Here is a 27,772-nt window from a genome sequence, read left to right on the forward strand (position 1 = left end):
CCACCAGCATTACAAGGAATGCTCTTTTCTCTGTTGGAAAACAGCTGGAATGGAAAGGTGGGGATTTGATTCCTGCCCTGCTCCCCAAGGCAGCGATACTGAAGGATTTGGGAGCCCTTGGAATGCTTTGCTTATCCCTGCTCCGTGCTCCCTGCTCCCACTCTCCCTGCCCTCTCCTTTATTTATTCAGCTAATGGACAGGGAGTCGGTGGCAGCGGGAGTTGGGATAAATCGGGATTCATCCATGTCCTCGTCCTTATTAAAGGCCAAGATTCCCATCTCTGACTGCCTCTTTGTGTCTGTCCTCGGCAGCGATACCTGGGTCACGCTCCAGTAATTCCCGACAGGAACGGGGACATGGCCTGGATATGGATCCTGCCTGGGATATGGATCCTGCTGGCCCTCATGGAAACAAACAGCTGTAAATTCACAACAGCACCTCGGGAATGCTGAGCTTCCCAGAAATTTGAGGGATGCACGGGAGGGGGGGTGGTTTCCTGAGGAAAAATTCCGGTGGGAAAAATCCCGTGAAAGTGAGTGGGGATTAAACCCTTTCCAAAGCTTTCCTGAAATGCCCCACCTTGGATCCACAGTGGGAGGAAAACAGGGAAGGAAGTTTGGATGTGCAAATCCATTTTTGGAATCATTCCTGAGAATGGGGGGAAACAAATCCAGCAGCCCTGGGTGGAAAAAGGGGACAGAAGGTGGGAATTGTTTCCAAAGGGGTTTTTCCAGGAGTTTCTGTCCCCTTGGGTCCGATTGGAGCCACCATTCCCAAACCCATAAAATCCCTGCAGATGTCAAGCTGATGGCAGAGTTGTTTTTTTGGGAGCATCCAGAGGAAATCTCTGCTTTGGGAAGTCACTGTTTCATCCCTGCTTTTCCCTTTGTTTTGTCTGCTTCCACACCCTCTTCCCCATAAATTCCCAATGTGGGTTTTTAGGGGGAGAAGAAAAAAGACTGGAAAGGGCCTTTTCCATAAGGAAAGGCAAAAATCCAGTGCCTGACCAGGAGAAATTCCCATGAGGAAAGACTCTCCAAGGAATAAATCCAGCAGGAAGCAGGTTCTGGAGCAGGGCTCCTTTTCCCAGCACAAGGATGTGAGGAGAAGGAAAAGGAGGAGCAGGAGGAGGAGAAGGAGAAGGAATTCTTCACTTGGGATGACGGGAGCTGCTGAAATGGGATCGGGCTTTCTGCAGGAACAAAAGCCCCGGAATGGGGTGGATCTCCTGAAGTGCCTCTTAACCTTTTCCCTATCATGTTCCTAGAGGGAAAATAAATCCCACCAGGAGTTTTCCTCGCAAGGGGGAAGAAAAGAAAGGAGTGCTATCCGGCTCTCCAAGGTGCTGGGATTCAGGGAAAAGGAGGAGATGTGGGAGAACGGAGAAGTGCACAGGACAGGGAGCTTGCTCCAAGCTCTGGATCATCCCATGGATAAAGCAGGAATTTCAGCAAGTTTTAAGGCAGGAATATTTTTCATTCAGCTGAAATTTGAGATATTTGAGATCAGGAATAGCTCCTGTTGGGATGAGGAAAGGGAGAACCACCTGGATGTGCAATCCCATGGGATCCTATACAGGAATGAGCAAGGGGGTTGGAACAAGGAAAGGTTTGAGAATCAGTGGGGTTTGGGATGCACCAGCGTTTGGAATGGGGCAGGATTTAGGATGTAGCAGGGTTTAGGGTGTCGTAGGGTTTGGGATACAGCAGTTTGGGAAGCAGCAGGATTTGGGATAGAGTGAGGTTTGGGATATGGCAGGGATTGGGATAAGGGAGGATTTGGGCTACTGCAGTTTAGAAATTCAGCACAGTTTGGGATTCAGCAAGATTTGGGATACGGCAGGATTTAGGATACAGAAGGTCCTGAGATTCCCAACACCCCAGAATTCGGCGTCTCCCTGTGGGAGCAGGGCCCCATCCCAGGCTCTGCTCCTGGATCCAAAGGGGGCCAGGAGCCGTATCCATGCTCCGGCAGGGAGCCCAGGCAGATCCGGCATATTTTTCCCGGTTACTCATTAACTGCAGTCCCTTTGACAGGATCAATATTCCAAGCAAACACTTGAGCAGCCCCACTCCGCTTCCCTCTCCTTTCCTCGGCAAAATGATTTATTCCCGAAAATGCAGCTGCCTGGAAAAGCAGCTCCGGGGAAAGGGGAGGGGGCTTTATCGGTGGGATATGCAAAGCACATTTATTCTGGCTTTTATCTCTCCCATTCCATGTTGATCCCATCCATACAGATGGATTTGGGGCAGGTAGATAATGAAAAGTCAAGTGGAAAATTTACACAAAGGCGCTCCCGGCTCCTGCTTTTCCAGCGGCGTTGGGATTGCTTTATTCCTTCATTCCTTAAAGCAGGATTTCAAAGCTTTCAAACGTTTTATGTCTAACACAAATCTGTTTAATTCCCACCTGGAATTTTTTTCCAGCGTTAATTTCCTCGTTAATTACCGAGGATATTTGGATTAAACACGATCCAGCTCCTTCTCCCGCTGATCCACCTCCGTCTCCTTCCCGCCGTGCCCGAAGTCCTACCGGGAGCTTCCCGTGCCACCAAAACCTCCGGACCCATTCCCCAATTCCCTGTAAGTGGCTTTTCCTTGGGCCAGGCACTTAATGGAGGGCATGGGATGGGAGAGCACATCTAGGAACAGAAAAAAATCCGGAGGAAACCGGGAGAACCGTTATTAATAAACATCTCCTGGCCATTTGGAGGCTGCTCCAGCTTAAAGCAATTAATTCAGGATCCGGACATAAACTCTCCAGCTCTTTGACAGCTTGGAGCTGGAATAAAAATGCCAGTTCTCCAGGGAAAAGCCAGGATAGTTGGCTCTTTTCCGGACTGTTTGCTCATAGGCCCAGGGAGCAATCTTCCTGCGGAATGAAATGCAAGGACACAAACAACGTTCCGGGGAGAGAATGGGAGATGGGAATGAACAGTTTGAACTATTTGCTCAGCAGAAGGGCGTCCACAATGCCGGGCCCATGGATTTTCCATGGATCACCCGGCTCCCCAATCCCTTTTGTTGTGGAGCCCCGGCCTCCGGCCAGATAAGGGCACAGCTGCAGCCCTTCCCTGATTCCCTGATTCCCTTATCCCGCTGATCCAGGAAAAGCTGCCTCCGCTGGCATTCCCGAGCCAAGATCCGGGCTCTGGCCCATGGTTTTTCCATGGATCCTGAATCCCTTTTGTTGTGGAGCCCCTTCTTCCAGCCAGTAAAAGCCCTTCCCTGATTCCATGGATCCAGCAAAAGCTGCCTCTGCTGGCATTCCCATGGCCTTTGGTTGGTATCTTTGGGAATAGCCAGGAAACTCTTTTGGGACAAGGAAAGGTTTTAGGGGCAGGAAAACCTTTTGGGGGCAAGGAAAACTCTTGGAGCAAGGGAAAAGAAACCCTCTTGGATAACAGGAAAAGACTCTTGAAAAAAAAGGGAATCCTCTTAGGGCAAGAAAACATTTTAGGGAAAGGAAGCACTTTTGGGCAAGAAAACCCTCTTGGATAAAGGGAAAATCCTCTTGGATAAAGGAAAACCTCTTGGAGCATGGAAGCCCTTTTGGGCAAGGAATTCTGTCCTTATTCCAAGCAAGTTGCAGGAATGCCACATTCCAAGGGATATTTCCAGTCTGGGCTGGAGATGCAGAGCTGCCAAATGCAGAATTCCATATTTATTTAGGGCATAGCAAGCCTGGAATGTGAAAATCCTAAATAGGCATCGTTCTTTCTGGGAGCTCTATCTGGGAGCCAGATGTGAAATACTGGGAATATCCTTGCTGGGAACCACTGCATCCAGGCCCCAATTCCCTGAAAATCCAGGGAAATTTCTCCCTCTTCTAGTCCAGGCCACCTCTCATCTTGCTCAGGGTAGGGAAATGCTGGAATTCTAAATGAATGGGGAGCAAGGCCAGCAGGGATGATCCATCCTTTGCTGTTCCCACTTTTTGTCCTGTTGGTTCTGGGAGCTGGGAATAGCCCTGGGCTGTTGGAAAGAATCCTTGAAGGACTTCAGGAGTGAAAAGGGAGAAGGTTGTGGATTCGGCTATCCCAGAGCTCCGTTGATGTCCCAAAAAATCATGGAATCATTGGATTTTTTGGGGCTTTTTTTCTCCCTTCTCCCATTTTTTCCTGCAGGGTGGTCAGACTGGAGGCTCCTGTTGTTCCTGGGATGCCCACAGATCATCCCACATATCTCTGAAATCCCGGACTACCTGGATATTCCCTGATACTCTGATACTGCATTCCTGGGATGGCCCATCCCAAAATCCCTCAGGAAGAGGGCTGGGCTCCTTGGTTCTGTGAATTCCCATGGAATATCCCAATTTGGAAGGGGTGAGGCTCACCGAGCCTATACCAATTCCCATTTTAAAGGTAGATCCAACTGGATTTCCATTCCTGGGATTGTTCATCCCAAAACCCCTCAGGAAAGGGGTTTTATGTCTTTACCATAGTTGGGCTCCTTAATTCCATGATTTCCCAAGGAATATCCCAAACTGGAAGGGATGAGGCTCACCAAACTTATCCCTATCCCCATTTTGAAAGGCAGATCCAGCTGGAATTCCTTTTCCGTGCTCCACCAGCTCCAACCTCATCCCAAAAGCAGGATGGGTTAATTAATGAGACGCTAAAGAGGCGGAATGACACTTCCAGGAGCTCATTCCTGAGCCACTCTGCCGGAGACAAAGAGAAGGTGCCGGTGGTGCCGGGTAATTTGCGCGGCGTTCCCGGGGAATAAATTTAGGGAAGCAAATATCGTTATGCGGGATTTAAATTAAAGTTGACACTAATGTAAATACGGCCAAGCAACTCCGTGTTTAAAAACTGGGATGAGGCTCCCGCTTTTTAATCAGCTCCTCTTAACTCCGCTGGCATTTCAAATCCAGCGGTTAAATTGGATACAAAGCCAGGAGAAGGAGCTGCCGGAGGGAGCGGCTCCTTCCCACAGGATGCACGGGATCAAGGGGTGGGATAACATAGGGAGAGGTGGCCAGGAAGCACCTGGAGATGATCCAGCAGTCCCATGTCCTATGGAGATTCCCAGCCTTCTTCTCCGGATCCAACAGCACTCGGATTCTCTGGAACCCATTGGCACTTGGTTCTTCCCACCCGTGTCCAGCTCATCCCAACATCCAAACCCAGAGCCAGAGGCAACATTCCTGGTCCTGGGGGGTTCTCCCAGCTTCCCACCATGCTGCTTCCAGCCTGAATCATGGAATGATTCATGCTGGACGTGACCCTAAAGCTCCTCTATTTCCAATCCCCGTCAAAGTTAAATCATGGAACTGGGGGAAAAAACCAGGGAACAAAAGCAGCAAAGCGGAGAGGAAGGAGCGTTCCTGCCTCAGCTACTTCAAAGTTGGGTGATCCTGAGCTCTGGAATAACAATGGGAGCTCTGTAACCTGGCAGGACCTGGAGTCATTCCTGTTCCAGGAACAATGGATTTGGCACTGGAATTCTGCTGCCTTCCTTTCCAAGGGAATAAAGTGCCCCTGGCAGCAGTGCCAGCACTGGTTCTCTGCCATGAGATAAGGCCCTGGAATGAGGGATCTTTTCAGAACCATTCCAGCACCATCCCAAAGTTTTCCAGGTCCAGCTCGATGGACTTGGGGCCTCTCATCCCCTCTTTGCACTTCCAATATCCACGTTTGTTTTGGGAGTCAAATCCCACCTGAGATGGGATAAAATCCAGCCCAAATCCGTGTTTTGTCCGTGCTGAGAATGTTCAGCTCCAACCCTAAAATGATTTTGGGAATGGTGGGAATAATAATAAAAATAACAAAAATATCAGTGGAATATCAACACTAATATTAATAAAAATATTTTAAAATAGAATAAATCCTTTCCCTGGAATTTTTTAACAGCTTGCATGGAGTTCCTGGTGTCCCAAGTTTCTTGGTCAATTGGGGCTGCCTAGATCCAGCCTGAGGCACAGCGGGGGCAGAGGCAATTCCTGTATGGGGAATTGCCAAACACAAGAGGTGATGGGATCGATGTTATCCCAGGAAGATCCCACCCAGAAGAGATGATTCCCACAAGGCATCTCCCACTCCTGGCCTCATACCAAGATCCCAGAATTTCACCTGCTGCCCTGGCAGAGGATTTCATATTCCTAATCCCAAATTATGGTTTGGGATGTCAAACAGTCATGCATCCCATTAATTAACCCCCCTGGATATCCCAGGGATTTTAGGAACATCCAGTTCAGGGGGAAACACTGGGAAAACTCCCTCAAAAGTGCAGACAAAAACCTGGGGTGATGTGATCCCATTTTTCTGGGTAGGAAGGGGTGTCCCAGGAGCAAGATTTTGCTGGGAGCCATCCCCCAGCACCGGGGCGGTGTCCACAAACCCCCCTTTTCCCGAGGAGTTAAGGAGCTTCCAGACACCCATTGTCTTGCAAAATCTGATGGAAAGCAGAGGGCTCCAAGGGCTGGGAGGGGAGGGGCCACCCTGGCTGCCTGGAAATGGGGATGGATGGGGCTCTTGGATAGGTGAGGCCTTTGGAGTGGGATAATGGATGGAGGGGAGCAGCTGAGTGGCCCTGACATCCCATTCTTTAGTGGCTCGTCTCCGCTGGGAGACGCCGGGAAGGGATTTTATGGAGGAGCAGGGAAGGAGGTTGATGGAGAGCAAGGAAAGGATTTGATGGAGAGTGGAGAGGCTCATAGAGAGGGAAGCTGGTAGTGAAGAAGTTGATGGGATCTATCCTGATTTTCTCCCCAGGCCAGCTCACACCTCATGGGAAAACAGGGAAGAGGTTGCCTGGGGATGTTGTTGGCTAAGCCAGTTTTAATTCCACAGTTTTCTCAGTTTTTAGGGAGAATTGATCCTGCAGGCTGGATGGATCCCATGGTCAGAGGTGCAGCACCCGGGGAGGGCAAAAATCCTATGATAAAGATGCTGGAGCAAATTCCAAATTGCCCAACTGGGCAACCCTGTGGAAAATATTTGGAAGGGGAAAACGAGGTGGAGACACTGCTGCTCTCCCAAATTCCTTATGCTGGGAAAACTGGGAGCCCCTGGCATGGCAGCCCCACTGGGTAGGGTGGGTTTGGACACCTTGAGACAGCCAGGAATGTCTTCCATGTCCTGGAGTGCCTCTGGAATCCCTAGATCACCTCTGTGCGAGCCAGAGATAAGGAAGAGGGTAGAAGTTGGCTGGAATTGGTTGGATGCACCACCCCAAATCCTGGCTGCTGTTTCCAGTGACCCAGGAATAGCTCCAGCCAGGTATGCTGGCAATGTTTAACAACCCATCCATCTTTCCCTGCTCCCGCTCCCAGATCCCTTTGTTTGAGCCACGGGGCCCTCCAGTCTCACCGTTGTCCTGCTTATCTCTGGGATTAATCTCCCAGGAATCCTGGTATTAATGTTAAACCCGGTTTTACCATTCCCAGTCTGCTGGATCCACGTTGGTGGGACTCATCCCATCATCCCAAAATCCTGACTACCTCCCAAAGTTTTGTTTGGGGGTGATATCCCACCAGATTTTTTGGGATGCTGCATGCCCAGCACCATCTCCCCAGCACAATGTGGGAGCGGGAGCAGCATGGAATATTCCCAGTGGGAATGGGAAGGGTGAAGGGGCTGAGGCCAGCGTGGCTGAGGCACAGGGAGGGAGCCGGGAGCAGGTGGATGTCGTCAAGGGAGGTCGGGCTCAGAATTGCTGGTGGAGAGCTGTGCACACAGCCCTTATCTCATCCGGCCGTGTTTGCCCAGCAGGAGCAGGGAGCCGGCTGATCCCGCGGGAAGGGAGCACAGCCGGAGTGCCCAGCTCCCGGCTTTCCACCATGAAGGGGCTCTGAGATGTTCCCTTGGCTTTTGAACAAAATCTTGGAGCTTCCTGGTGCTTAAACACTCTGGATGGACCTGATCTCCATGACTCCAACCACATCCATGTCTTGGTCACATCCATAATCCAACCACATCCATGCCTTGGTCACATCCATATCTCCAACCACATCCACACCTTGGTCACATTCATAATCCAACCACATCCATGCCTTGGTCACATCCGTATCTCCAACCATATCCACACCTTGGTCACATTCATAATCCAACCACATCCATGCCTTGGTCACATCCACACTTTGATCACATCCATAAGATAGCCAGATCAATACCGTGGTCACATCCATGCCTTGGTTCCATACATAATCCAACCATATCCATGCCTTGGTCCCATCCATGCTTTGGTCACATCCATGCCTTAATCATATCCATAATCCAACCACATTCATGCCTTGGTCCCATCCATGCTTTGGTTACATCCATGCCTTGATTACATCCATAATTCAACAATCCATGCCTTGGTCACATCCAGACCTTGGTCCCATCCATAATCCAACTTCATCCATGCCTTGATCACATCCAGACCTTGGTCCCAAGTGTCACCTCCAGGTTGCACGTGCTCTGCATCCTCCAAGCCTCTGGAATATCCCACCTGGAAGGGATCTGCCATGAATATGTTGGTGCTACACATCAGGATGATCCATGACTTCCTTGGTTTCCTGGGAGTGAGCCCAGCCTGTCCTTGTGGGATCTGGTGGGATGATGGTGAGGGGACACAAGGAGGGTGGGAATGAGCTCTGGATTTGCGGGATGTAGGGACAACTGCCACTGGAATTGCCAGGAGAAGAGCAGGAAGGAGCTTTATTTGGGAAAAATCAGGTTCTGTGCCACTCACCCTCTGCTCCCTCCCGGCTGTATGGAGAACCTTGGGCATGTCCAGATCCTGATTTACAATGGAAAATAATCCTGAAACTGCCAGTGGCTCCTTCCAGCCTCTCCTCCATGGGACAAGGGTGTTTTTCCATTACATTAATGGAATGGAGATGCCTGGAATGTGCAGCCACATCCCAGCTATCCCAGCCCTCCGGAGCATCCCCTAGAATTCCTTATTTCCCCGTAGAAGACTCATTATCCCATTAACATCGGAGCGGCTCCGGGTCACTGTGAATGTCACCAGGAAGGGACTGATTGACTCCCTGCTACCGAGGGGTTTTCCTGAGGGGACTTCCCAGGACATTCGTGGCTGGACTGAGGTTGGATGTGATCCAAGGGGCAAATTGAAGATCCTCGCCCCCCTTCCCTGGAATACCTGGCCTGGAATAACCCCGTATTCCAGCAAATATCTGTCTGATTCCAGCTCCAGGAATGAACTTTTCCAGCCCTCCCAGACGGAGCTGTTAGAGGAGTGACCAGGCTTTTCCGTGGAAACCCATTTCCATGCCCAGTCTTCTCCCCGAAACATTCCCTTCCATGGTCATCCATCCAGGGAGTCCTGACTGTCCCGTCAGTGTGCAGAGCTTGGAAAAAGCCCCTTGGAAAAAGCAGGATTTCCACCTCACAGCTGGAAAAGCGGCCCCTTCCCTTTCCCTGCCTAATTCCGGGCGGAAACCCAGCCTAGGCTGGCAAGGGACAGAGGCTTCCCTGTTTGGATTCGGGATGGGGATTTCTGCGGCTGAAAGTGGCTTTGTGATTTTTCCAGGAACGCTTCCTCCCTGGCTCCAGCGTGGGATGCACACCGCAAACAGGCTGTCGAGGGGAAGGAGCAGGGAAAATATTTAAACAAGGATTTGGGAATGAGCTTGGATAGCTCACTCCGAGAGCAGTTTCCGAGGCCGGTGTTAAAATGTGCTTTTCCCTCGGAGCCTCCGGAGTTTTTTAAGGACTGGGATTGGAGTTTTGCGGCTGGAAAAGGCCATAATTAATCATTTGTGTTCCCAGTGTGGATGTGCTTCCAGCAGGTCCTGTTTATTTATCCCATTTATCCCATTTATCTTCTCCCCGCTGGATCAAAGAGCCTTTTAGCACCCTGGAGTTTTCCCCCCAGGAAGCTGATCCCATGCTCATTTATCCATGATCCCGGGCAGCCCTGCTCCTGCTTCCAGCAGCACACTCCAGCTTCAGGTTCTGTGTGTTAAATCCATGGATATCCCCCAGGGCAGAGACACATCCAGCACCCAGCTAAAGCCTGTGGGAAGCAGGAAAATCTTTCCTCTGGGAATTATAACTGGGAAGCTGCACCCTTTACCCGGAAGGAGGGTGCAGCCAGGTAGGAATCAGGATATTTCCTCAGGAAACAAATGATAAAATAAAGGGAATGGCCTCAGGAGAAGGTCAGTTTGATATCAGGAATTTCTTTATGGAAAGGCTTGGAGTGGGACACTGGTAGAGTCCCCATCCCTGGAAGTGTCCAAGGAACAGCTGGGATTCTCACTCAGCGCTCAGATAAAGTGGGAAATGGACAGAGGTTGGATTTGATATCTTTGAGGTCTTTTCCAGCTGGAATATTCCCACAATTCCATAAGGGCTGAGTGAAGCAAAAGGGCTTCACACCTCATTTCGCTGGAGGTTGTGGGGATAAATCCAGAGGCTCCTTCCCACCTCCTGAGGCCTCTTCCCACCTCCACAGTGCTGGGATTTGGTAGAAAGGAGGGGAAATCCTGCTTCCCACCTTCCTGGCGGCCAATCCCAGAGAGCCCCACCCTCCAAAGGGATTTGGCCTCCTTTCCCAGCTGGAATCCTGAGGGAGCTGGGGTCTGCTCCGAGGTGGGAAGGAGTTGGGCTCTACTTCCCATATCCTGCATCCCCAGCCCCTGTGTCTCCCTGGCTGCCTTTCCAAGGTTTCGAGGAGCCAGTAATCCTGAGGGATCGGAGCTGGAGGTGCAGGAGCTGCAGCTCCCAGAGCGTTCCAGCCATGACGTGAGCACGGAGGCATTTCCTAGGCCTGGAGAGCCCTTGGGAGTCTGGCCTGGGGGTGGATCTGTGTTCTCCAGGGGCTGGAATCCTGGCTCTCCAGCTCTAGAGTGGTTTAAGTGGAATTCTTGGTCGGAGTTGCAAAAGAGTGGAGCCTCCCTGGGTGTTCCAGCAGGTGAGGGGATGGATCAAAGCTCTGCGTGGCCTTGGAGCTCCAATGTTTCCCTGGAATTCAAGAATTCTGCTTTGGATTTGCTCCCAGTTCAGGGCCTGATCCTTAAATTCCACCCAAGCCAGGATATTCCAGCCTGAGGTTCCTGGGCGGATGCTGCAGCTCCAGGGATTGCTCGGAGCTTGGCCAGGCCCATCCCAGTGGAGCAGGGAGCTGGTGGGGGAGAATTCCAGGTTTCCTGGCTCCTTCCTTAGGTGACCTTGGGAGCTTTATCTCCATGAGTCACCCGGGCAAATCCTGGACATTGAAGGGAGTTTCCTCTTGGATCTGAAAAATCGGGAGCCAGCCCCACATTCCTTTGTGGTTTTGGGGTGTGCCAGGATCAGGAGAGATCCAGGAGCAGAATTGCCTAGGGAAAAGTGGCCTCAAAACTCTTCCCAGGTGCTGCAACCCCTGGATAATTTTCCAGGAGTTCCCCCCCTCGGAATTCCAGAGGGAGCAGTATCAATCCATGGACCCACTGAGTTTTCCTACCCAGCTTCCAGAGGCAGCAACAGGGTGGCCAAAAAATTGAGGAATTGTTTAATTCCTCCTTAAATTCTGGGACTTGGGATTTCCACCTGCACTGGGAGTTGGGATGGAAATTCTCCAGCTGGGAATATGGGAGAAGTCCAGCTGGATTTCTATCCATGGGTGCTATAAATGGGGGGATCCAGCTGGATTTCTATCCCTGGATGCCATAAATGTGGGAACTAGGGCCTTGGGAAGTCCCTGGCACAGCTCCACCTCCATCCCTGTCCTGGCAGCTCCGTGGAGGAGCTGTCAGGATTTGATGGAGTCAAGGAAAAGTTCAGGAACCTTGGAGTTTGACTGTGCCTCGGAGCTCAGGGAGCACAAATCACATTCCCAACAGTTTTACGGGAATCCTCCTGTCCTCTGGGGGGGCTTCTGCTCCAAAATGATTTTATGGGAGAATTCCAAGGAAGTGGAGCAGTGTTCAGTGCCCAGGGAGAGTTTTCCCTTGCTGTGTCCACTTTCTCACAGCCTCTGGAAAAACAGGGCCTTCCTTCAGAGAGGATTCTACTCCAAGCTGGTGGAAAACTGATTTTATTGGAGAATTCCAAGGGAATGGAGCCATTGTTGGTGCCTTGGGGGAGCTTCCCCTCTTTCCTGCTCCCTCTTTCCCACAATTCCTGGAAAAACAGGGCCTTCCTTCAGAGAGGATTCTGCTCCAAAATGATTTTAAGGGAGAATTCCAAGGATGTGAAGCCATTTTGGTGCTTTCCCTCCCTGCACCCCTGAAACAACATGGCCCTGGGAAAAGCAACAGGGAGGTGGAAATTTGGGAAGGGACTGTGAAGAAGGAGAGGAGCTGGAGCAGCTGCATTCCTGTCCCAGCACCCCACAATTCCTAGGAATCCCAAAGCTTGGGGGGGGGTATCCCAAAGGATTTTTACCCCAAAAGAAGAACGAGGTTGGAGCAGAGGCTTGGATGGGCTGCAGGAAAACTCCTGGAGGGGCCCAGGGGTGCACGGAGCACCCCAGGAAGCGAATCCCAAGGGAAAGGCCTGCTCCAGGCTGGTTGCTCCTCAGTACCTGGCTCCAGGCGCCGCTGGCAAATCTGGGATATCAAAGGCCTGTCAGGCTGGGGAACGGGACAAAGGCCGGCGCATTAATGATTAACTCCGCTAAAAGCTGCGGCTTTTTCATTCCCAAGGCGCCGGGAAGCTCCAGGCCCATGTGACAATCCCGGGCATTTTGTGGCAGATTGGGAAAAGCTCGTGAGCAAACACAGGTGCTCCGGAGTCAGGGACAACCACAAACAGCCGCAGCTATTCCAGCCGAAATTAACTCCTGTGTTTGCCTCCCGTTTTTCCTGCCGGGAGATTTTCCCTGCTTTTTTTTTTTTTTTTTTTGCCTTTTTTTTTTTTTTTTCATTTGAGGCTTTCAGTGGTCGGGGAGAGAGAAGAAAAGGAGTGGGGAAAAAAAAAAAAGGGAAAACTCCCCCAAAGGCTCGTCACATGGAAAAAAGCTGAGGGAAGTTATTAAACAGGGAAATAAAATGCGCATCTGGTTTTTTGGGGGAATTTACTGGGGAATCCCAAGAAAACGCGGGAGGGATGTTGTGGGATAACCCTGGAGCAGCGGGAGGGGAGGGAAAAGGGGAATTTGGGGATGTCTCCCCCCGAATCCGGGTGTGACCTCGCTGTGGCTCAGCCCGAAGGTCCCTCTAGTGGCTTTCTTTGCTTCCATGAGGAATTGCCGGGGTTTTATTCCCCGTTCCAAGATTTATCCCAGCTCCCAGCCACTGTAGGGAGCAAACAGCAGAAAATTGGGATCGAGTCCCAGAAAGGAACATTGAGATGGGAGAAGGGGTGCAAAAATTCCGGGAGCAGCCTTGGGAATGAACAGCAGCGCTGGGATGGGGAATGGGAATGTGGCTGGAAGGAGGAGTGGAGCAGCATCCCGCTTTTCCAAGGGAGGGACTTGCAGCCTTGCAGCGCCGGGTGATCCACGCTGGAACAATTCTGTGGATTTTGCTGCAGGAAGGGCTTGGCTCCCGCAGGTTTATCCCTGTGGAATAAAACTGGATTAGCACCTCAAAAATTGGGATAACTCCCCCAAAGGGAGGAATATTCCAGTCTGCACCTTCTGAGGTTTTTTTGGGATGGGGCTAGTCTTCGGTGCAAATAGGGTGTGGTTTTGGGATAAGGGATGGAGGGGTAGGATACAGGGAATGGTTTTCCACTGCCAGGGATAGATGGGATATTGGGAATTAATTCCTCGCTGTGAGTGTGGGGAGGTCCTGGCACAGTTTTCCCAGAAAAGCTGTGGCTGCTCCATCCCTGGAAATGTTCAAATCCAGGTTGGATGGGGCTTGGAACAGCCTGGGATAGCTGAAGGGGAATGATCCACATGCTCCCTTGCATCCCAATCCATGATGGAATTCCATGATCCATTGCCTTGGTGACTTCAGCACAAAGTGGATTTAAGGAAAAATCACTCTGATCCAGCTGCTGGATCATCCGGAAAATCCAGGAAAAACAACCAACCTGCCCTGGTGAATGGAGCATGAGGAGAGTTGGGACAGAGAGCAGAATTCCACAAGGAGAACTGGGAAGCAACATCCAGACTTTATCCCAAGGACAATGGCTGCAGATGGGGACATTAAAAGAGGACATTAAATTCCATGTGTTCTGTGGGATTATCCTGGAAGCAATCCCGATTTATTTTGCCAAATTGAGCTCCAGCCAATTCCTCTCCCAGGCGATGACGGATAAATATCATTAAATTGGGAAAGATGGAAGCGAGCGATGCCCTTGGATCAGTGGGAACAAACACTCGGGAAGGGAAGGACAAAACCAGGAAATTGGGATGCAAATCGTCCAAATGAGGGAGATTAAACATGAGGGAAAAGGGGATGGAGGCTGGGAAAACTGGGAAAACTGCTGGGATGTCTTTGGAACTTTGTTTTCCAGTGAAAAAATGGGGGGGGAAAATTACAGAAATGGGTTGGGAAAACTTTTGGGGGGGTTTTCTTTAAAAGGGAAATATTGCTCAGCTTGGGAATTTTGTTTCTATTGGATCTCAGCATTTTAGGGATTGCAGTTCTTGGGATTGAGACCAGAATTCCTGGGAATGAATCTAAGTCTCACAACCCAGGCGGGGAAATCCCAAGCACTTCCCATTATCCAATGTGGATTACCATCCTGGAACATCTCCCTATTTCTGTTTTTGGAAAAGCCAAATCCCTGGACTGATCCATAGCAGGTGGAATTTAACCCTTCCTTTGCCTCCTTTCCAAATAAAAGATTTTAGTCTCCCACTTTTTTTCCGAGTTTGGAATTTTTTCCTATATAAATTCCCAGAATACTTTAGGTGGGAAGAGACCTTAAGGATGATCCCATTCCCACTCCCTGCCATGGACAGGGACAACTTCCACCATTCCCAAGCCCCATCCAACCTTGATTTTTACTCCTCGGCTGAATATTTCCCACTGATCCACTGCTTTTGGTTTCCAGGGAGGGAAAAGATGGAAAACTGGGATTTGGGATATGCTGGGCTGCTCTAGGACAGGGACATCCCTTGGAATTGGGAAAGATGGAGCAGATCCAGCTTTTCCTGCTTGGAAATATCCCGTCTCCCTTTCTGCATTCCCGGTGATTCCAGACCCTCCCAAACCCCAAGGGAGTTTTATCCCAGCATCCATAGGGAAATTCCAGGGTATTTGGGGGTTTGATCCCATTTCTCCCGTGGGATAGGGATGACTCTTGGCAAAGCTGGATTTCCAAGCCCAGCGTGGAAAAGCAGAAGGTTTGGGCTGTTTCCAGGTGTATTTTTCCTAAAAAAAAAAAAAAAAACAAAAAAACACTACAGGAAAAAAAGGAAGTGATCCCGTGATCCCGTTGGAATCGGGATAAAGATTTATTAGGGAGAAAGCAAATGAAAGGATGGAAATAATTCCTTTATTGCCCAGATCCTGACTGGGTATGTGATCAGTGACCTGGAATACGCTCAAATCCAGGATAAATTAGAGCTGGATGGAATTCCTGCCCCACACCCCCCCTCTCCTGCCTTTTTGGGCAGCAGAGGGAGCAGCCAATTCCCGACTTTCTCCGCTTCCTGCTTTTCTGGGAAGTCAACAGGCCTGGAAAGGCTTGGAATTCAGGAACTCACACTGGTTTAACTGAGGTCACTGGCAGAAAAATGGGATAGGGAATACAGGATTTGGGAAGGAGTTGCTGTGCCAGGCTCATCCCAAGGTTGATCCTTTACCTTTTTCCAAGGTTTTTCCAGGTAAAAGAGACAAAAATATCCCAAATATCTCCCAGAGCCCACAAACGGATCCCAAACTCAGAGACATCCAATACCCCCCATCCCTGATGGATTTTCCCTTGGAAACTCCCAAAATCCCACCAGCTGTACCTCTGGAATGGCTCTGAAAAGCCTGGGAATTCAAATCAGCTCCAGGTTTTCTCCTCCTGGGAGTTCATCCATCCCTGGCTCCCTTTTCCCTTTATCTCCAAATTCCCTTTGTCCACCTGGATTTGCCCCTGGATTGTCCATTGTATTCCAAACCCGATGGGATCCAAGGAAAGGTCCTTTCAGATAAAAACAAGGAATTTGCACCTCGGGATTTATTGTTGGAGGTGGAATTCCTGCTAGGAGGTGATTTCCAAGGAAATTTGCATTTGGAGACGCCAACATTTGAGCAGCAAATTTTCTTGGAATCGAGAGTTTGGATTTGGAAAAGTTGTGCTGTTTTAATGGGAGAAAAGTTGGAAAAAAACTCCCCCAAAATTTTAAAATGCCAGATTTTATTGGATTCCTGGCAAGGTGGGAAGAGGGAATATTCAGCTGTGTTTTCCCTCTCCCTTCCAGGTTTATCCCTGGCAGTGGGAAGCGATTCCTGCAAATCTCCAGGAAGAGCCATGGATCTTCATTCCCAGGCTCATTTCCATGAAATAAATGTCACCATAAAAAACCGGGATCTCGGGAGAAGGCGGAAAACATATGGAGCTGTGCCAAGGAGGGCTCATTAATGTCCCACTTCCCAGCTGGAGTCCATAAAGGCTCCATTTCCCGGGATAATCGAGCTCCAAGGGCATGGGGAAGGCTCCATGGGGGAGCCATAAAACCTTGGAATTGCCCATGGACACTGTGGAATCCCGAGAGTGGGGCAGGGCTTTGCTCATCCCAGGAATGTTTTCCAGAAAACCTGGGGGCAGCCGGTGTTGGAGGCATGGAAAGGGCTCCAGGAGGAAGCACTGAGCTTTTCCCAGTTATCCTTGGAATGCTGGGATGGGTGGCATGGAGATGAGGGGCTGGAATTCCATTGGAAAACAGCTCATGGTGCAGTTTTTAATTCCACCTTTCCCTCCCTGCATTCCCATGGACTCCAGAGGATTCTCCTTGGATCATCCCATGGTGGACACCAAGGAAAGTGGATCCTGGCTCCAGCCATATCCAGGAGGAAATTCCAGGGGATTTTGTGGGTTCGATTCCATTTTTTTCAGGATGGCTCCTGGCAAAGCAGAGGCTTTGGGCTGTATCCAGGGGGATTTTTTCCTAAAAAAATGGACAGGAGGGAGAAAAATAAGGAAGTCCAGCCTGTGAGGTAGGATGAACATGGAATATCAACCTCATCCCACCCCCTCACATTCCTACTCTCACCCCCTCATATTCCTACTTCCAGTCCCTCATATTCCCACTTCCAGCCCCTCTCCCATCTGCTCCCAGCCTTCCATCCCGGGCCTTTCCATGCTGCCTGTTCCCTTTTTCCCCGTCTTGTTTGCTTTTCCCACCGCCGGCCCCTCTCCCTTCCCACCCTGGCATTTATTGGATTTCTCCCTCTTTTCTTTTTTTTCCCTTTCCTTCATCCTTTTCCAAGCAGAGAAAACACTCCCAGGAGTTGCTGAGGCCTGGATGAACTTTTGACCCTCCTGGGTTTGGATTTTGGAAGGAATTTTAGCCAGGGCTGTGTCCCTGCTCCAACACCTGGATCCCAAATTTCCTCCTCCCGGGATACTAGGCTACAAGTCACATCCCAGTGGAAAGAGAACAAGGAATCTGCTTGGAGATTTCTGGGAATGATGAATTTTTGGGGGTCTGGGGGTAAAGGAAAAGCAAAATGGAGCAGGTGGGGTTCTTCTGGGATATTTGGAATGCTCCTGATTTTCAGACTTATTTCAAAGCATCATTCACAATATCCCAGTTTTTCCAAATCGCACAATTTTTTCATCCATTAACTATTTTAAAAACATTTTTTGAAATCCCAAATCTACAAAAATTAATTAATAAATCTGCCCCAATTGACTCCAAATTAAACAAAAAATGTCCCTTTTAAAGTTTTTACACAAAAAAATTCCAAAATTCCCAAATCCTTCCAGGTACCAGATTTGACTCTAAAAAATGAGTGGGACACAGGATTTAAAGGCACCTGGATCTTATGTGGGATCTGAGAATTCTCCCTGGATCCTGGCCAGCTCAGCATGGAAATATCCCTGAAAACTGCTTCTCACAAATCCCCAGGAATTCTGTTCCCAAGTATTTAGACCCAGCTGGAATTATCCAAGCAGAGCCCTGGCTTTTGGGACGGGTTTTGCAAAGCAAAGAGCAGTTCAAGGTCATTCCCAAGGATTTTTGGAGAGAGATTTTGGGAAGAGGAATTGCCAGGGCATTGCTTCTCCAGAAGAAAATTCAGGAGGCGGCTCTGTGGGATTCTCTGATCCTCCCTCATCCCAGAAAAGGGGGGCAAAGGTGGATTTTTCTTTTCCTGGAATAGAAACATTGGGACATGGTGCTGTTTTCCTGGATTTTCCCAGTCCTGGCTCACACCTGCCACCATTCCCACCTTCCCAAGGGTGTTTTTCCCACTGAACAAACAGCTGGATTTAACCCTGGAGTGGTTTTATTTGGGATATCAAACTCTCTGAGTATTCCCACCCCATCACAATTCCCGCTCTGCCCAAGCCCTTCAGGGAGGCCTTGGAAAAAGGGGGAATGAAATTCCATCCATTGAGCCAATCCTGCTCCTCCCAACACCCTCTGGATCCCCTTCCCTCTCCATAAAGGACTTTCTATCCACAGCAACCGGGAAGCAGGAATGTTGTCCATGGTTTATGGCAGCTCCCGGGATAGGGAGCAGCTGCCCCCGGCCAGCTTGATTGGAAAAGAGGGAATGAGCCATAAATTAGGGAAAGTGGGAAGGAAAAAAGCAGGACCCTCTGGGACTCTCGTGGCTGTAGGGTCAGAATCAAAGGAAGGCTTGATTTGATCCCATAATTTCCACTGGCTCCTGGTTTTTTATGGGAGCAAGGACAAGGCCGGGCAAATTCCAGTGGCCATAATTCCCGGAGAAATACTGTACTTACATCAGGAAAAAGCTGGATAAGCTCCCGAGGTGCTGCGGGTCCTCCTGCTCTTGGAAAACGTGGATTTGGGAGTTTGGGGGATGTCAGGTGCCTGTGGTTTTGTGGGAACAGGGAATTAAGGTGTGTTTCTCTTTGGTTCAGGGTGGGATGGGAATTCCACCATCCCAGGGATGCCAGGGAGACCCTGCCGGCTCTTTGGATGTTGCTAAAGGGAACGAGTGCCCAAAGCTGGGAAGGAGTGAGGGGTTGGAAAATTCTCACAATGTCGGATTCCCAAAGGCAACATTGGCCACGCTTCTCCCTAGAACTCCAAACAAAATTCCAATGGAAACACATCAAAGAGACAGTGGCAGTGATGGAGATTCCTGGGATTTGTGGTGCTGGTGGACATTCCCAGTGCTGGGAATGATGTTTTAGGAATAATTCTCCTCCTCCCACCTTGATCCATGTATCCATGGGGACACAGGATGGAGTTATCCCAGAATCCCATATCATCCTGCTCCCAACATTTATGCGATACCTCAGCTTGGGATGTGGTTTTCCATGGTTTAGGGGCTGGATCCCCCCACATCCAGAGGGACATCCAACCTCTCCTTCCCCTCATCTCCCCCAGGCACCAGGAATTCATTCCTTAAGGGAGATGATCCTGGGAAATCTCCCTTTATATTGGATAATGAGCCTGGCATTTTGGGAATGGGAAGAACAGTGCTGCTGTGGAAACGCCAGGGAAACATCAGGAAAAGCCCCATCCCTAAGGAACATCCTAATTGTCCTTGCTCCCAAGCAGTCGATAGCATCCAGCAGGCTGATCCCGAGTTTCTGGGAGCTCTTGGAATGCGCTGTTTTCCCCGGGATCAAGGAATTAAGGTTGGGGTTATTTGTATTGATTCCAGAGCCTCCAGCTCTGTCAGTCACTGTCGGATTTGTGGAGCACAAATTCCTCCTTTAAATGTCACCGTGCCTCATTCCCACTTCCATCAATAATTCCGGAGCCGGGATTTGTTTATTAACCCCCAGAGTTCCCTTCCCACCTTCCTCCTCCTTCTCACGCAAAAAAAAGGGGGAATTGGAGTTCATTTCAGGAGGGAAAACCCTCTGGTAAAATTTATGGGCCCTCTAGCGGTTCAGGGGAATTTGGGATGGAATTTGGGGATGCAGATTCCTCATGGTAATGTTTGGATGGAATTTTGGGATGCGGTTTCCTCATGGTAATGAGTGGATGGAATTTTGGGATGTAGGTTCCTCTCAGCAATGCTTAGGTAATGGGAATTTGGACTGGAATTTTGGGATGCAGTTTCCTCTCAGCAATGTTTGAATAGTGGGAATTTTGATGGAATTTTGGGATGCAGTTTCCTCTCAGCAATACTTGGGTAATGGCAATTTGGGCTGGAATTTTGGGATGCAGTGTCCTGTCAGCAACGTTTGGATAATGGGAATTTGTTCTGGAAATCTGGGCTGCAGTTTCCTCCCAGCAATGTTTGCAAAATGGAAATTTGGGATGGAATTCTGGGCTGCAGCTTCCTCTCAGCGATATTTGGGTAATGGGAATTTGGGCTGGAATTTTGGGATGCAGTTTCCTCTCAGCAATGTTTGGATAATGGGAATTTGTTCTGGAATTCTGGGCTGTAGTTTCCTCTCGGCAATGTTTGGGTAATGGGAATTTGGGGCTGGAATTTTGGGATGCAGTTTCCTCTTGGCAATGTTTGGGTAATGGGAATTTGGGCTGGAATTTTGGGATGCAGTGTCCTGTCAGAAACGTTTAGATAATGCAAAGTTAGGATGGAATTTTGGGATGCAGCTTCCTCTCAGCAATATTTGGATAGTAGGAATTTTGATGGAATTTTGGGATGCAGTTTCCTCTTGGCAATGTTTGGGTAATGGAAATTTGGGCCAGAATTTTGGGATGCAGGTTCCCCCCTGCAGTATTTTGTTAAATGGGATTTGGGCTGGAATTTTGGGCTGCTGTTTCCCCCTGGTAGTATTTGGATAATGGGAATGCAGAGGAAGATTCCTGTAGCTGAGACAGCTCCATCGGGAGCCTGCTGCACCCGGGGATTCCCTGGAAAAGCGGAAGCAGCGGGGTTGCTACGTCATGCCGGGGCTGCCTCCCAAGATTCGGGATAAGGGCAGTATTTATGGAAGTTCTTTGGGATCCCTGGGCAAACAGCAAACATTCCCTGAGTCCTGGGCGGGCGCTTCCTTAAGCTCTGGCTCTATTTGGCCACGGGCCGTTTGTAAACTTGCTGATGATATCAGGGAGCCATTTTCCAAACAAAGTCCCGCTCCCGCCACCTCGAAATTCGGGAATATTGACACTGCGCCGGGCGCACGCTCCACAAACATTCCCGCCAAGGCCGCGGCCAAATCCAGCGGCGTTGTTTGGAAAACCTTTCCCACTCATCAGCCTCTCCTCACACGCTGGCACTGTTCAATTACCATCACTTCCAGAGCCTTAGGAAAACACCCCGTGTCCATGTAAATAGAGAGATCCGAAAACTCCCCGGAATGTTGGCTTTTCCAGACTGGAGGTGATGTTTTCCTTCGCTCCAATTTGTTCGGGAAACTAATCAGGCTGGGATAAAGCCGTCAGCAAATATGGCAGAGATTGACAGGCACATGTCAGAGTTTACACAGTCTGGCCAAGTGTACAGATCCTGCGGGATCGTGCGCCGGGAATGCTGCGCCGGGCACTGGAGCGGCTGACACGGCCTGGAATGCGGAGCCTTCCCAGGGAGGGGGGAAAGCTGAGGATGAGGAGGCTCTGCTGCATCCTGGATTTTACTGAGGGGCTGGAAGAGGCCTGGACGGGGGTGTTCCAGCCCTGGGATGTTCCAGGCCTGGGATGCTCCTGGTTTTGAATGCTCCAGTGCTGGCATTCCCGCCCCAGTCTGGAATGCAGAGGCTTCCCAGGGACTGGGGGGAAAGCTGACAATGAGGATGATCTCCTGTTTCCCTGATTTCAATGAGGCATCAGGACTGGGATGCTCCTGGATTCGGATGGTCCAGCCCTGCAATGCTCCTGGACTTGTATCTTCTGCCCTGGGATTCTCAGCACAGCCTGGAATGTGGCGGCTTCCCAGGAAGGGCCGAGGAAATGGAGTTATTCCAGTGCAAACAGCAGGGATTGGCCTGGGATAGGGATGTTGTGCCGAGGGATCAGGGACTTAGATGCTCCCAGACTGGGATGTTCCAGGCCTGGGATGCTCCTGGTTTTGAATGCTCCAGTGCTGGCATTCCCACTCCAGTCTGGAATGCAGAGGCTTCCCAGGGACTGGGGGGAAAGCTGAAAATGAGGATGATCTGCTTCTTCCCTGATTTCACTGAGCCATTGGGACTGGGATGCTCCTGGATTCGGATGGTCCAGCCCTGGAATGCTCCTGGACTTGGATCTCCTGCCCTGGGATTCTCAGCACAGCCTGGAATGTGGCAGCTTCCCAGGAAGGGCGGAGGAAGTGGAGTTATTCCAGTGCAAACAGCAGGGATTGGCCTGGGATAGGGATGTTGTGCTGTTGAGATTCCACTGAGGGATCAAGGACTTAGATGCTCCCAGACTGGGATATTCCAGCTCCTGGATTTGGATGCTTTGGCTCTGGGATGCTCCTGGACTTGGATGCTCCCGCCCTGGAGTGCTCACCACAGCCTGGAATGCAGAGGCTTCCCCAGGGAATGGAATGAAAGAGGAATTATTCCAGTTATTCCAGTCTTGGCTGAGTCCAGACGGGATGCTCTGCTGCATCCCTGGCTCTCCCAGGGAATCAGGGACCCAGCACTGGGCTGCTCCCACTGGGAAGATCAATCCCTGGGATGCTCCTGCAGCAGCTCCAGCAGCCACCTGAACTTCCCTTCTGCATCCCAGTCAGAGTCACTTCCTTTTCCAAGAGGGAAATGAAGCTCTTTTCTCCCAGGATTTGCCCCTGTGGGAGCGGACATGGAGCTCTCCAGGAACACCTCCAGGACAAAGGCATGGAAAAAATGCAGGAAAACCTTTGAGACAAAGCTGGGGAAAATGTTTTGCCACAAAACTTGTTGTCCTGCTGTAGCAAGGTCCAAAGGCTGGATTCCCTTGGTTTTTCCGTTGCTCAATCCCACTTTTGTTGACTCCCACTCCAGAGCTGGAGCCAGCCCTGCTGGCACCTGGATCCCAAAATCCTGACTCATGAGGAGCAAATAAATCCCTGACGTTTCACTACATCTTATCCAGAAAGAAAGTATTTAATGGACTTCCCCGCCTTGTCTTAACCAAGGGAAGTATCCCAGAGCCTGGATGTTTGCCTGGAGGGCATGGAGAAGGAGCCAACTTGGAATGTGTGCTGGGGGCAGCTGGAAAAAGCCCTGGGCTGGGAGCCCACAGCTCAAATCCTCATTTTTCAGCCTTTCAGGATCTTGGGATCGGAGCCGCTGCTGTGATGCCCATTCCAAACCTCAGGACATGAGATTTGCGGTTGCTGTGGGAATTCCTGATAGAAAAGTGAGGATTTCTTGAAGCAGAGGGTGGAAATGCCACCCCCAGCTCAGGGATGTGGAGCTCCTCTCCTGCACTTTTCCCAGGTATATTTTTTGGAATAGCATTTCTCCAGGGTTCTGTGCTGGAAGTTTGGTATCTGGCTGATCCTAAAAGCCATGGATGGGTTTCCCCATCCAGCTTTGCCTCCGGATTTCCAACGTAAAATCCTTTGTGATAGACGCAGAGAGATAAGGAGATACTAAAAGAAAATTCCTGCCTTTCCCTATCCTGCTGCTCCCACAGGCTGCTCCAACATTTCCAAAGGGGCAGGGCAGCCTCTGGAAGGACTTTTAAGGGAATGAATGGGTAAATCCAGGAACTGCAGGTCCATATGGTTATGGAGACTTATTTGGAATCACATCGGGAATCAGGGCGGCGCCTTTGGGGATGGCAGGGATCCAGCGGGAATGGGGGAGCCCTGCAAGGGATAGAGGGATCCTGGTGGGAATGGTGGGATTCTGGAAGGGATAGAGGGGTCCTGGTGGGAATGGTGGGATTCTGGAAGGGATAGAGGAGTCCTGGTGGGAATGGAGAGAGTCCTGGAAGGGATAGAGGGGTCCTGGAGGGAATGGTGGAGTCTGGGAAGGGATAGAGGGGTGCTGGAAAGAATAGAGGGATCCTGGTGGGAATGGTGGGATTCTGGAAGGGATAGAGGGATCCTGGTGGGAATGGTGGGATTCTGGAAGGGATAGAGGGGTCCTCGTAGGAATGGTGGGATTCTGGAAGGGATAGAGGGGTCCTGGTAGGAATGGTGGGATTCTGGAAGGGATAGAGGAGTCCTGGTGGGAATGGAGAGAGTCCTGGAAGGGATAGAGGGGTCCTGGAGGGAATGGTGGAGTCTGGGAAGGGATAGAGGGGTGCTGGAAAGAATAGAGGGATCCTGGTGGGAATGGTGGGATTCTGGAAGGGATAGAGGGGTCCTGGAAGGGATGGAAGGATCCTGGTGGGAATGGGGGAATCCTGGAGAGGGTGGAGGGGTCCTGGAGGGAATGGTGGGGTTCTGGAAAGGATAGACAGATCCTGGTGGGAATGGTGGGGTTATGGAAGGATCCTGAAAGGAATGGCGGGATCCTGGAAGGGATAGAGGGGTTCTGGAAAGTATAGTCGGATCCTGGTGGGAATGATGGGGTTATGGAAGGATCCTGTTGGGAATGGGAGGTCCTGGAAGGGATAGAGGGGTCCTGGTGGGAATGGGGGGTCCTGGAAGGGATAGAGGGGTCTTGGTGGGAATGGTGGGGTCCTGGAAGGGATAGACAAGTCCTAGAAAGTATAGAGGGGTCCTGGTAGGAATGATGGGGTCTTGGAAAGGATAGAGGGATCCTGGTAGGAATGGGGGGTCCTGGAAAGGATAGAAGGGTCCTGGTAGGAATGGTGAGGTCCTGGAAGGGAGAGAGGGGTCCTGGTAGGAATGGTTGGGTCCTGGAAGGGATAGAGGGGTCCTGGAAGGGATGGAAGGATCCTGGTGGGAATGGTGGGGTTATGGAAGGATCCTGGAGGGAGTGGTGGGATCCTGGAAGGGATAGAGGGATCCTGGTAGGAATGGTGGGGTTCTGGAAGGGATGGAGGGGTCCTGGAAAGGATAGAAGGGTCCTGGTGGGAATGGGGGTGTCCTGGAGAGGATAAAGGGATCCTGGAGGGAATGGTGGGGTCCTGGAATGGATAGAGGGGTCCTGGTGGAAATGGTGGGGTTCTGGAAAGGATAGATGGATCCTAGAGGGAATGGTGGCATTATGGAAGGATCCTGGAAGGAATGGTGGGATTATGGAAGGGATGGAGGGGTCCTGGTGGGAATGGGGGGTCCTGGAAGGGATGGAAGGATCCTGGAGGGAATGGGGGTGTCCTGGAAGGGATAGAGGGGTTCTGGTAGGAATGGTAGGATCCTGGAAGGGATATGAGGGTCCTGGAAAGGATAGAATGGTCCTGGTGGGAATGGGGGTGTCCTGGAAGGGATAGAGGGGTCCTGGTAGGAATGGTGGGATCCTGGAAGGGATAGAGGGGTCCTGGTGGGAATGGTGGGGTTCTGGAAAGGATAGACGGATCCTGGAGGGAATGGTGGGGTCATGGAAAGGATAGAGGGGTCCTGGTGGGAATGGTGAGGTCCTGGAAGGGATGGTGAGGGTCTGGCAGGGACAACGGGGTCTCAGCAGGGATGGGAATGTTCCAGTGGGAATTAGAGGGATCCTGGCAGAGAAACCGGGATCCCAGAAGCGGTGACGGAGATCCCAGGCAGAGCTGGAGGCTGCAGCCAAGGGCACCTTGTCCAAGGGGAAAAGCAGCCTCTGGATAAATCCAGCGGGTCGGGGCTTTCAGGAGCCTTGCTCGGGATCACGGCGGCATCAATCACTGTCGGCTGCTCCCGGCTGGAGCGGCGGCAGCGGCGCTTTGTCCGGGCCCCGCTCCCGCCGCGATTCAATTAGTCATGGTCAGGGGGTGCCATTCTTGTCCCGCCATTCCCGATTGTTCCCAAAGCAAACAGCGCCGGGATGGGCTCTGTGATCCTGCCGTGCCCTCGGCCGGGACACAAAGGGAAGCGCTCCCCGCCCGCCCTTTGGAGCTTGTTTGCCAACTCTGCGCTGGGATGCAAAAATCCCGGGATTTTTCACCCTCGTGCAGCGCCCGTAAATTTCTTTTTTTTTATTATTTCAAACCAAATCATCGATCCCTGGAATGCCGCAAATCCATGTCCGCTTGGAATATAACAATGATGGACAGCCCGGCAATTAGCCGGGAACAACCGCGCTGCCACCGCGGCGGTGTCATTTACATCCCTGGAAAATTGTCGCTCGCGGCTGGAATAGCCTCGGGAGCCATCTGGCCACCGGGCAAGCCGATTTCCTGCCCGGGGAGCTTTCCCGGGAATGCTGCTGGGCTCGCTAATTGCCTGGCACCTCCCCGTCTGTGCCCCCCGCGCCGCTGTCACCTCGCCCGAGGTGGTGGCAGTGCCACCCAGGAGCAGCTCCCGAGGGGTTGTAACCCCGGAGGAGCAGCGACTCATCATTCCCAGTGATCCCGCACGGCTGGAAATGCGGAATTGATGGAGCAGTTGGGGCGCAAGGTCTGGGTTTAAGTATGAGCTAAACCCTGGTCTGAAGTGGTCAGGACTAAAGTCTGTCCTAAGGGTTTGGGCTGAAATCTTTCAGGAATGTTTTTAGCCTGGTTTCCCGACCTTGAGGCTTGGCTTGCTGGGAGGATAAATGGATTTCCAGGCTTGGAAAACACAGCATTTCCCATACAACGGGAATGCAGGAGGTTTTGGTGGGCCTGAGGTGTTTAATCGAATCCCATGCTCTGCCTTAATCATGGAGTGGTCTGGCTTGGGAGATCAACCATCTCACCTTCCATAAATACGGTTGTTCCAAGCCCTGTCCAACCTGGAACAATTCTTTTCTGGGAAAACCATGCCACCCACTTAAGGAAGGATTTCTCCCCAATACCCCATCTAATCTTCCCTTTTTTCTGTCTGTACCATTGCTCCTTATCCTATCATTCCAATTCCTGATGGAGGATCCCTCTCTGATCCTGGAGATCCTGGAAATTGTGGTGTAAGGGAGGAAAATTCCTCAGGGCAGGATGAGGATGGAGAGGAGCTGCCTCCTACCTAGAGAGAGGGAAGAGGTTGTGATGAACTTGGAATCCCAGGATTTTATAAGCTGCAAAAAACCTCCAGGACACTTGGATCCAGCCCTGCCAACCCCAGAATTCCTGAAGGAAAACCACCGCCTGACACTGCAACAAAAGGAAGAAACGGGAGCCAACCCCACCATCCCATTGATATTCCTGCCTTGCCCCGCTCCTCTCCCAAACCCAAAAAGCGGGAGCGGTGGCAGCGATCCCGAAATGCCAGATGCTCCCGGGGTGTCACTCAGAGATGTCCTTTTTCCATAGTGGGATTCTCCCGGCCCCTTGACAGCTTGATTTAGGGCCGCCCTCGCCTGGGGGGGTTGACATGACAACTGCGGGATGTGTCGTAAATATCCCAGGAGAGGCCTGGAATGGTGGGGTGGGATTGTGCGGGGGGCATTGTCCGGCATGCGGCTGAGCCGGCGGCGGCGGTTTTGTTTGGGAAAGAAAGCGGGAAGGGTGAAAGGGAAGGGGAATAATAATGGGAAAAAAAAAGAGGGAGCTCCATTGGGAGTCGATTTGGGCTTTGGTTGTGGGGCTTGTTGGACCACACGGCATCTCCCGGTGATCCCGAATCCCATTGATGACAATTAGGCTGGAGAGGGACTTTTGACAAGGGCAGGGAGTGACGGGATAAGCGGGGCTGGCTTCCCACTGCCACAGGGATGCTGGGGAGGGATCCTTCCCCGGCAGGCTGGGCAGGCACGGAGTTTTCCCAGAAAAGCTGCGGCTGCCACGTCCCTGGAAGTTTTAAATCCAGGTTGGAGCAACCTGGGATAGTGGGAAGTGTCCCTGGGAATGAAACCAAGATTTCAATCCCAAACCAAGCCATTCCAGAATTTTTTAATACCCAGTCTTTCAAAGAGATGGTGTTTGAGCATTAAATTTTACTGGAAATTACAGCAGA

Source organism: Ammospiza nelsoni, chromosome 3 (genome assembly GCF_027579445.1).
Source record: "Ammospiza nelsoni isolate bAmmNel1 chromosome 3, bAmmNel1.pri, whole genome shotgun sequence".
Taxonomy (NCBI): Eukaryota; Metazoa; Chordata; class Aves; order Passeriformes; family Passerellidae; genus Ammospiza; species Ammospiza nelsoni.